The 9,262-nt window shown below is 44.1% G+C and overlaps 1 long non-coding RNA gene across 1 annotated transcript; it reads right to left on the bottom strand.

Moving 5' to 3' along the window:
* Positions 1-276: 276 nt before the first annotated feature.
* LOC116798117 lies at positions 277-3,560 on the bottom strand. Its single transcript, XR_004360823.1, has 2 exons — positions 3,390-3,560; positions 277-465 (listed from the first exon to the last, which is right to left on the bottom strand). It is a non-coding gene; the product is annotated as an uncharacterized LOC116798117 (long non-coding RNA).
* Positions 3,561-9,262: the final 5,702 nt, after the last annotated feature.

Below are 9,262 nucleotides of genomic sequence, written 5' to 3'. Positions count from 1 at the left end.
GATGAAGTGTCACTGGAAACTCACAGGGGAAAAAAACCCGAGTTCAATTTACAAGTCCCAGGTTTTATTAGAGGACGTCACAACCTCTGAATAACTCACAGAAAACCTGAAATAATTGCTGCTTAAAACCCTGTAATTCCTGTCACCTTTCCACGTGTGATTAGGAAATGGCATTTTAGGAGCTACCAAACAGACCTGTGCAAACCAGCTGAGGTGTTGGATAAGAATCTTTAACCAAAGGCTCATTAGTTGGTGGAAATTAAACCAAAAGGAGACTTAGATTCATCCTTTGGGCTTTATTATTTGACATAATAAAGGCTGAATCTTCAGGCTGATTCTCCTGAATGATAAAGCAAAATATCTTCTCTATGGAGAGACACTCTGCTGACAAATGAGCACAGCAACTCATTGAGCACCTTCATTGCTCCCTTGGGAATTATTTGCTGCCATTATGCCAAAATCCTGCTGCCACATGAAAAAATTCACAGGGGTGCAACAAAAAGATGATTTTAAAGTTACTTTTTATCACAAATATGTAAAGCTCGCTTGGTTTTATTTCTTTTTTTGGGTTATTTAGGTGGGGTTTGGATTTTTTTTTTTTTTATTTGGCTTGGGTTTTTTGATTTGGTTTGGGTTGATTCTTTCTCAAAACAAAATGTATTCTAGACAACTTTAGTTATGAGTTTAAGACATGTTCAATATAAGAAGGAATCTTTGAGTGTCCTGACTGTCTGGAAGGATGAGATGGGCACTGAGCAGCTCTGAGGTGACACACTGAGCCTCAGTTATTGTTATTTAGGCTTCACAAATTATCTCTCCGTGAGAAATTTCGTTACTAATGGGATCAAATTGCCAAATATCATCACCTGATATTCTTCTTTTTTAAAAAAATACATTACTGGTTCACTAAATACATGTTACCTAAGGTTTAAATGGTCCTTCAAAATCAAATATCTGATAATTTGGGAATTAAAATTTCCTACTCTCTTGTAGATTTTGTGTATGAGCTTCTCTTTCTCCCTTTCTCCAAGGTGCCACGTTACCAACCCAGGTCAGCAGCACCACAAGAAGAAAATAAATCCCTCTTACAAGGCACTCCCACTTTCCTGATTGATTTTTTGAATGAACTACTACATGGATATATTATGTTAATCTTGAAGTCCAGCATCGACCCCTCATTATTTTCAGCCTCCTTGAGTGGTTTTCAGGGGAAAATCCTCATTCTTTCCTTTCTAAACAGGAGGAACATGAGTGGGTAATAAGTTAATTAATTAGAAGGGCAGGTAAGCAGAACATTAAATGAGGTTTTACAGTGATTCTCTGACAGGAGCAAAGGAAAGGAGAAACTTATGGCCGAAGTTTTAGTCACTTATTAACCTCAGAGCCCAGGAAAGTCCCCTCAAGTCTTGTAATCAGAAAGAAACCATAAAAAGAGGCTTTTCTTGGTGGTTTTGTAGAAACAGTGAATGGCCTGAGAAAATCCCTAGTGATTTATTCCTCTCCTTGCACTATTCCTTGCTGTCTGAATCAAGAGAACAGTTTTCCTGCTGCTTGAGCTGCAACCCAGCATCATTAATAAATAGCAGTGGGAAGGGAAGTGGAGTGGCTGAATTATCAGCTCCCCTTTGGAAACTGCCCTGATTAAAACACCCATTAGTATAAATTGTACTTTTATGGTGAACCCACTGTGCTAAATGTGAAACTGCATTAAGCCATTACACTCTTTGCAGCCACTAAATTGAATTACCTGGTGCATCTGTTTAGTAAACTGCAAAACCTGAAGGGCTTGGCAATCATTATTATTTATTTGGTGCATTTTGAGCTGTTTCTTTGACTACTGGTGTAGGTACTGCTGGGCTTTGGTTCACAATATCCCCTCTGTATTTAAACATAGTTCCAGGGTGCTGAAAATTGAATGGTAAGGAAATTGCCTTTTTAACTTTGCCTTGTACAGAGCCATAATTCCTTCTTCCTCCTTATTCTCCGGTGCCAGAAGATTTGGAACACTTTTTTTTTTTTTGTTGATATGAAAGATGATACATTTAAAGTGGGTAAAAACAGCATTTCAAATGTTCCTGTCTGCTCAGATCAATGCTGACAGCTCAGCTCACATTGAATGATTTAATTCATTCCTCCACCTGCTCACCAAGGGAAGGACTTGACCCCAAAAAATCTGTGCAGAGGGAGAAAAACTCCTTAAAACTCTTTCTGAGTGGAGGAAAATGTGTTTCTCATTCCTGCTGCGGGGACACACCAAGAGCAGGGGGGGCAGGAAGACCTGAGCTGGTTTTGCTGGGATAGGATGGAGGCCTGGAAGGTGTGGGAACCCTCTGGATTTCACGGGATCACAGATGGGTCACGCTGGAAGGGCCCCCAGGGGGTGATCAGGTTCCATCTCCCTGCTCCAGCAGGGCCATCCCAGAGCCCTGGCACAGGGTTGTGTCCAGAGGGACACTCTGAACACTGTTGGGAGCATCTCAGGGACTCACAGAGCAGCTCAGGAGGGCCCAGATGGAACATCCCCAGTGAGGGACACTCCACAGCCTCTCTGGCCACTCCCGAGCTGCCTCTGGTGTGTGAATCCATGAGCTGCTTTGGACAGTGTTTGTTACCTGAGGTCTTCTCCAGCTTGGCCACGTCTGGGCTGTGGGTCCCTGCCTGGATCAGACCTGCTGCTGTCTCAACCCCTTTGTCCCCTGCTCTGCCCTGGCCTTTCTGCCTCTTCCTGTTCCTGGAGGTGTTTCTCCTGATCCTCCCTCCTGCCCTTTATAAAGAAACAAATTTTGGCAAATCTACCAGATTTGACACGGTTTTTGGTGACTTTTCTGGAATTCCCAGCTCCTGCAAGCCCTTGGCTGGGGGGAATATCAGCCAGCAGGAAAGCAGCAGTTGTTTTTTGCTGTAACCTCGAGGGCAGGACCTCACTGAATGTGCTCAGGTTACCTGTGAGGAACCAGGAGCAAATGTATCTCCTGACTGCCTGGGATTGATATCCCAAAGGATCATTCCCATCTCCAGCTCCTCTCCTTGTTTCCTGAGCTGGTTTTGGCCCTTCTCCAGACCCAGGAGCATCCCATCAGCTGAAGGGCAGCTGGGAGAGGCATCCTTTTATTTCCTAGTTTGTGTATGATTGTTTTCCCCCCATCCAGAGCTCTAGGAAGCTTTATGGAGCTTATAGGAGTGGATATTGAGATCTAGAGGGGATGAGCCTCTCTGGGTCCTTGCCCTGGGCTGCAGGACCTGCTGAGATCAGGAGCTGAGATCGTGGCAGGAAGGAAGACCAACCATGCTGGCTCCATCTTAGCCTGAATTTCCCAATTTCAGCAGCTCCCTGAGATATTCCCAACTCTTAAATTTGCACTAAAAACCAAACAAAAATGCTGACAAACCTGCTGATTTCACTGCTTCAAACAGTTTGACTTCCTCTTTTCCTTCCCTCTCCGAAAGACCCGAGGCTTGATGCTGAGACCCGGGTCTGTCTGGGCTCCTGAATCATCACCAGCTGCAGATTTGGGGCTGAGGATCCTCACCCAGTTTCCATCTGCCCATCTTTGAGCTTGAAAGGCTGGGAGGGAGATCACAGAACCAGAGAACAGGTGAGGTTGGAAGAGATCAGTTGAACTCAGAGATTATCCTGTCCAGTGTGTCAAAACTTCTACTTGGAATTTCAAATTCCTGATTTAACTGGCTGTCTTTTAGAACTAGAGCCTCATTTTTCTATTCAACCTTTCTTTGTCATTTCTAGAGGTGACAGGACAGGTTTTTTGGCTCAGCTAAACCCAGTGGGAAGTGAGGGATGGGATGGAAAAGCAGCTGAACTGGCTCATTTGTGGTCAGGTTGGACATTTGGGCAGTTCTAAGTTAATCTGTGGCTCAGACAGTTTAGGCTTGTCCCAAGGACAGCACTTACACAGGGGGGGAGTTGGTGAATAAAGATTCAAAACTGAGAGAGCTGCAGTGATTTTAATTCATTGGTCAAACCTTGTTAGGACAAAGGATAAAACCAAGTTCAATGCAGGTGCACTGGTACTGAGAAAACTCTCTGAAATATTTGCTAGAGCAAAGCAGTATTTTCTCCTGAGATATATATATTTTTTGTCCAAGAAATTATTTGTATCATTGAAAGGATCATCTGCAGCCCAGTGTCCATCAATAATAGTTCAATAATTTCATCATTATTAATTGATTCAAGAAACATTTGGACAATGGTCTCAGGGTGGGATTGTTGGGGTGTCCCGTGCAGGGCCAGGAGTTGGACTGGATGATCCCTGTGGGTCCCTTTCAGCCTGAGATATTCTGTGATTCTGTGAAATTTTGGAATTAGACTCGAGTTTTTTTCAAACAAAAGCAATGTGGGATCCTTTGGCATCCACTTCTCTTTTAGATCCCATCCCACTTCTGCAGTGGGAGTTATAAAACCAGTGTATTCCTTGGGTCTGGCTGTCATTTCAAGCCCCACCAGGACGTTCAGACCATGCTCAAAGTATCCTCACCTTTTGCAGTAACATCTTCCAATCTGAAGACTGATGTCAAGTTGAAAAGTATTGTACATTAAGTTTTCCCAATCTTTTTTTTCCATCCCTTTTCCCAGCCCTCTCCTCCCTCCTGCCCAGCCTGATGCTGTTGTCCCACAGGCAGGTCCCAGCCCACCCCAGCTCCTGGGTCTTGCTGCAGCCTCTGCCTGCCCAGTTAATTGGTCCTATCTATATTCAGAAGTTTATTTGTGTCCTTATTGAATTACACTCTGATTTGTCCACTTTGTCATGATCAGTTTAAGTTGTGATCCTGCCCTTCAACATCCTTGCAGCCCCTCCCAGCTTTGGGCCATCTGCAAATTTAACAAGTGTCCTCTTGTTAATTAAAATAGTTGATGACACCAGAGCCAGGACAGACCCTCACAGAGTCCCTGCTCCAAACACTCTCATATTTTGACAGGGAATCATAATTACTTTGCAGATAAGGCTGTCTAATCAACCCTGTGTCCATTCTCTAACTGCCTCACAGAATCAGATAATATTTTGGGCTGGAAGGGACCTTAAAGTTCATCTTATTCCAGTGTGGGAGTGGGATGGATTTGGGGGTTTCCTTAATACTTAATGGAGCTGCAGGTGCATGTTATAATTTTCCTAATTTATCGACTTTTGCATTTGGATAAATCACTCCATCCCTGGAAGTGTCCAAGTGGGAAGTATCTCCTGGGGCTCTGGTAGCCTTGGGGCTGTGCCCACTGCCCTGGGGAGCCTGGGCAGTGCCCAACCAGCCTCTGGGGGAAGAACCTTTGCCTGAGATCCAACCTGAGCCTGCTCTGACACAGCTCCAGCCATTCCCTGGGTGCTGTCCCTGCTCCCCCAGAGCAGAGATCGGAGCTGCCCCTCGGGAGGAGCTGCAGCCCCCACTGAGCTCTGCCCTCAGTTCAATACATTGAACCTAAAGGCTCCTCATCCTCCTGGGAATCCCTCTGGAAGGTCTCACCATCAAAACAAGCCCCTTTGGGATCAGCAGCACCAGCAGTGGTGCAGCTTTAGCTCCCTCAGTCACCTCGGGTGGAACATTCCCAAGGACCAGTTGCCACAGGCATTTCCAGCCCCAGCTGCCCACTGGGAATATTCACCTGGAAATGTGAATAGTGAATATTCCCCTAGAAATGGGAATAGTGACACTTCTCTACATTTCTCAAGTAAATTGCAAGTAGACAACTATCCAAACTGTAAATTACACCTTTGATTGGAGAAAAGAAACTCTTATAAAGGAAGGGAACTCAGCAAACTCTGGTTAGATCAGCCTAAGGATGGGAACAGAGAGGATGAGTGGGATTTCTTCAGCTCCTGGCTGAAAAATGAGTAGGAATTTGCATTCTGGAAAAAGAAGGGGTGGTGAAAAATGATGAAGAAAAGTTCCAGACCAATTGGCTAATTAATTCTCTCTCCAGAGATACCAGAAATAAACAGAGGGAATGCAAAGCCAGAAAGAAATGATCCCAAGGAAAGCTGCGTCTTAAGAACTGAGAAACAACATTAACAGTGAAAAATAACTTGCCCCTTGGCCTGAGCTGGGTTTGCAAACACACCTCAGTGGCTTTAAGCAGGAGATCTGCTGCTCCCTCCCAAAACTGGGGACCAAACTCCCGACTGAACACACTGGCCAGAATTTCCCATCTGGAAAATGGAGATGAGAACAGAAGGGAAAGAACAGAAAGCCATTAATATTTGATAAAGCATTCAAACCCTGCAGTACTGAGTGCCACAGAAAAGCCTCTGAGGAGATAAACAAATTTCTGTCTTCAGAGCAGATGTTGAAATAATTACAGTAAATAAGGCACAAGGCCACTCAGAACAGGCTCTTGGATCTCTGTTGGTCCAGAGCAGAGCCCGGGAAAGGGCGAGTCATCTCACAAGGGTTGCAGCAAAATTCAGATTTACAACTAAGTTTATTTAAATTTGAGAGGAAGAACCTTTTATTTCACATTTCCGAGCTTTGGGGACCTTGGCTTTGACAGTGTAGAGCACATTCTAAGGTAGACTCCAGTGCAGGGGAAAAAGTGAGACTGTAAATCTAAAATGAAATATTCCGATGGCTTTAAAAAGAAAATATCACCCATAGCAAAGATGTTGGATTTGATTGCATTAAAGGTCTTTTCCAACCTTAATGATTCTGTGATTCTATGATTTTGACAATGAAAAAGATGGTGTATATTCAGAATAGACAGCAAAGTGTTGGGTCATTTTTGTGCCCTGGAAAGTTCAGCAATGACCTTTGCACCAATAATAATTCTAATTACAGTCCCGATGGAAAGTGTCCTGGATGTAAAGTGATTATTGTCAAAGTGGCAGAAGTTAATATTTTTTATATTTGTGTCTCTAGGAACATTTTGAAAATTCTTTGAGTGTTTCTACCATTTCCTTGCCTCTCTTTCTCTCACCTCAAATCTAAATAACCCCCAATGCTGACAAAGTGACTGAGATGAACTCTTGGTTCCTGTCATGGTTCAGCTCTTCAAATAAGGACTTTCATTAAAATTTTACCCATTCTGTGATGCAACAACTCACACAAGCTCTGTCCTAGAGTGTAACAATGGTGTGACATCACTAACACCACCTTGAGATGTGAATTTTACAGCAAACATTGAGAACGAACAGAGAAATTTATTTCAAGTGGTGAAAATATTAACGTTTTGCTTTAGTAACTTGTTTTCCAAGGACCAAAGCACCAAAACCCTTTTATACTGAAATTATTAGCAATGGTTAAGTTCTTCCTTGCTTTATTTCACCTGGATTCCTCCCATCTGTAGTCATTTATTCCCATCACTGAGGTGTCTCACGGTTCCAGCAGGTTCATGGCAGCAGTTGAAGTTCTGCCAGTTGAATTTCTGACTTGTATGTTAGAATTTGGACCTGGCTCCCCACCAAGTCCCCAAGATCCAGTGAAAAGCCCCTGGCAAAGAGTGAGAGAGAAAAAACTATGGAAAAAACCCCAGAATAGCAGAACTATATTAAAAAAATATATATTTACATATATCACAGTTATATACAGTTAAAATACTGTACATATAAAAAAGAACCCCAAACAACACCCCCTCCAAAAGGGGAAGGGAAAAAGGACAAAACCACAAAAAAACCCTGAAGCAGGTATGCACAATCAATAAAAACCATCAAAAGAAAATCTTACTACTCTCCTTGAGACTGCAGAACCGCATTAAACAACTGCCGGCACCCTCCGCCTCCCAAGGCCTACAAGGCCTCACTAGGCCTCACTAGGCCTCACTAGGCCTCACTCCCCCACACGAACAGGACCGACAGCAGAGAACCTGTGCCTTCAGATCCACCAGAAAAGAAGAGAAGAGGGAAGAGGCTTCTCTCTCCTTCTTATTTATACCCTGGCTTACATAAAAATCGTATGGAATACTGGGAACATGGCCACTTCCTCGGTTACAAACTGGTCACCAAGGAAGGCCTAGACTAAAATTATCACACCTGTAGCGGCATCGCTGGGTTTGCTCTGGGAGGGTTGGTCTAGTTCAGCAATGCTGACTTCCTAGAGAGAGGAAATCCAGGAGCTGACCTCTTCTCCCAAGAAACCAGTGATAGGACAGGTGGAAGTGGCCTCAAGTTGTTCCAGAGGAGGTTCAGGGTTAGATATGAAGAAAAATTTCTGCGGAGGTCAATAAAGCTGAAACGATCCCAGGGAGGCGAGAAGACTGGAATCCTTTATTGGACACACAGCTTCATATTTAAAGAGTTTAGGGTTTACATATTTAACAGGGGGTTTACATATGCATGGTATTAAAATTGGGGGGGTTTCACAGGGATGACATAAGGGGAAAACCCAGCTTAACAGATTTTGGAGTCTTAGGAATTACCTCATGGGAAAAACTCTACTTTATCTTGGGGGATTTTACAGGGGGGATTAGGTGTTGGATCTATAGGATGCCAGTGATACAGAGTATACACAGGCAAAGGGGGAACACAATGGGTTTTATGCAGAAGTCTGATGAGATCAGGATGTGGATTCTCTGGCATGTGATAACATCACATAAGGAGTTTCTTTACATCCTACTGAAGAAGGTAGGAAGAGTCCACAGAGATGAAGTCAGTGAAAAGGGGTTTTTCCAGCTTTTGTTCCCCATGGCCTTCTGCAGAGACCACTTGAATTTCTTTCTGCAGATGTCATATTTTGGAACCCAACAAATTTCCTCACTGAAAGAGTGGTCAAGCATAAGAAGAGGCCGCCCAGGACAGGGGTGGAGTGACCATCCCTGGAGGTGCTCAAAGGATGAGCAGATGTGGCACTTTGTGATGGGGTTCAGTGACACAGTGGGGTTTGGTTGAAGGTTGGACTCGATGACCTTGGAGGGCTTTTCCAACATTAATGAGTGACTCTGAACCATTACATGAAGAGCCCAGGGGCTGGAGCCTTTTGGTGTCTAAACCACTCCTGGTTCTCCCATTGCAGGAACCCTGTAGGGTTCTTTGTGTCCCTCCCGTGGTTCTGGGGGTGACCTGCAGCCTCCTGGTCACCTTGTGCTGGGGGGGCTGTTGATGACAACCCAGCAGAGCTGTAATATCCTAACACTCACTGCTTTTCCTATGGGTGGGGGCAGCATTTGTCTACCTACACCTGCCCAAATGATGCTTCTCACTAGTTTTTAAGCCTCCTCTCTGTAGAAACACAATTGCCTGGGGTTTGCACCCATATTTTGAGTTTAGCTGCAATTTAGATGTGCAGACGCGACTCTAAAAACCTTGTTTCCATCAGAAGCCTTGCT

The sequence above is a fragment of the Chiroxiphia lanceolata genome, chromosome 24 (genome assembly GCF_009829145.1).
Source record: "Chiroxiphia lanceolata isolate bChiLan1 chromosome 24, bChiLan1.pri, whole genome shotgun sequence".
Taxonomy (NCBI): Eukaryota; Metazoa; Chordata; class Aves; order Passeriformes; family Pipridae; genus Chiroxiphia; species Chiroxiphia lanceolata.
Note: the sequence above shows the minus strand (reverse complement) of the source record. Positions and strands in the feature narration are given on the sequence as shown.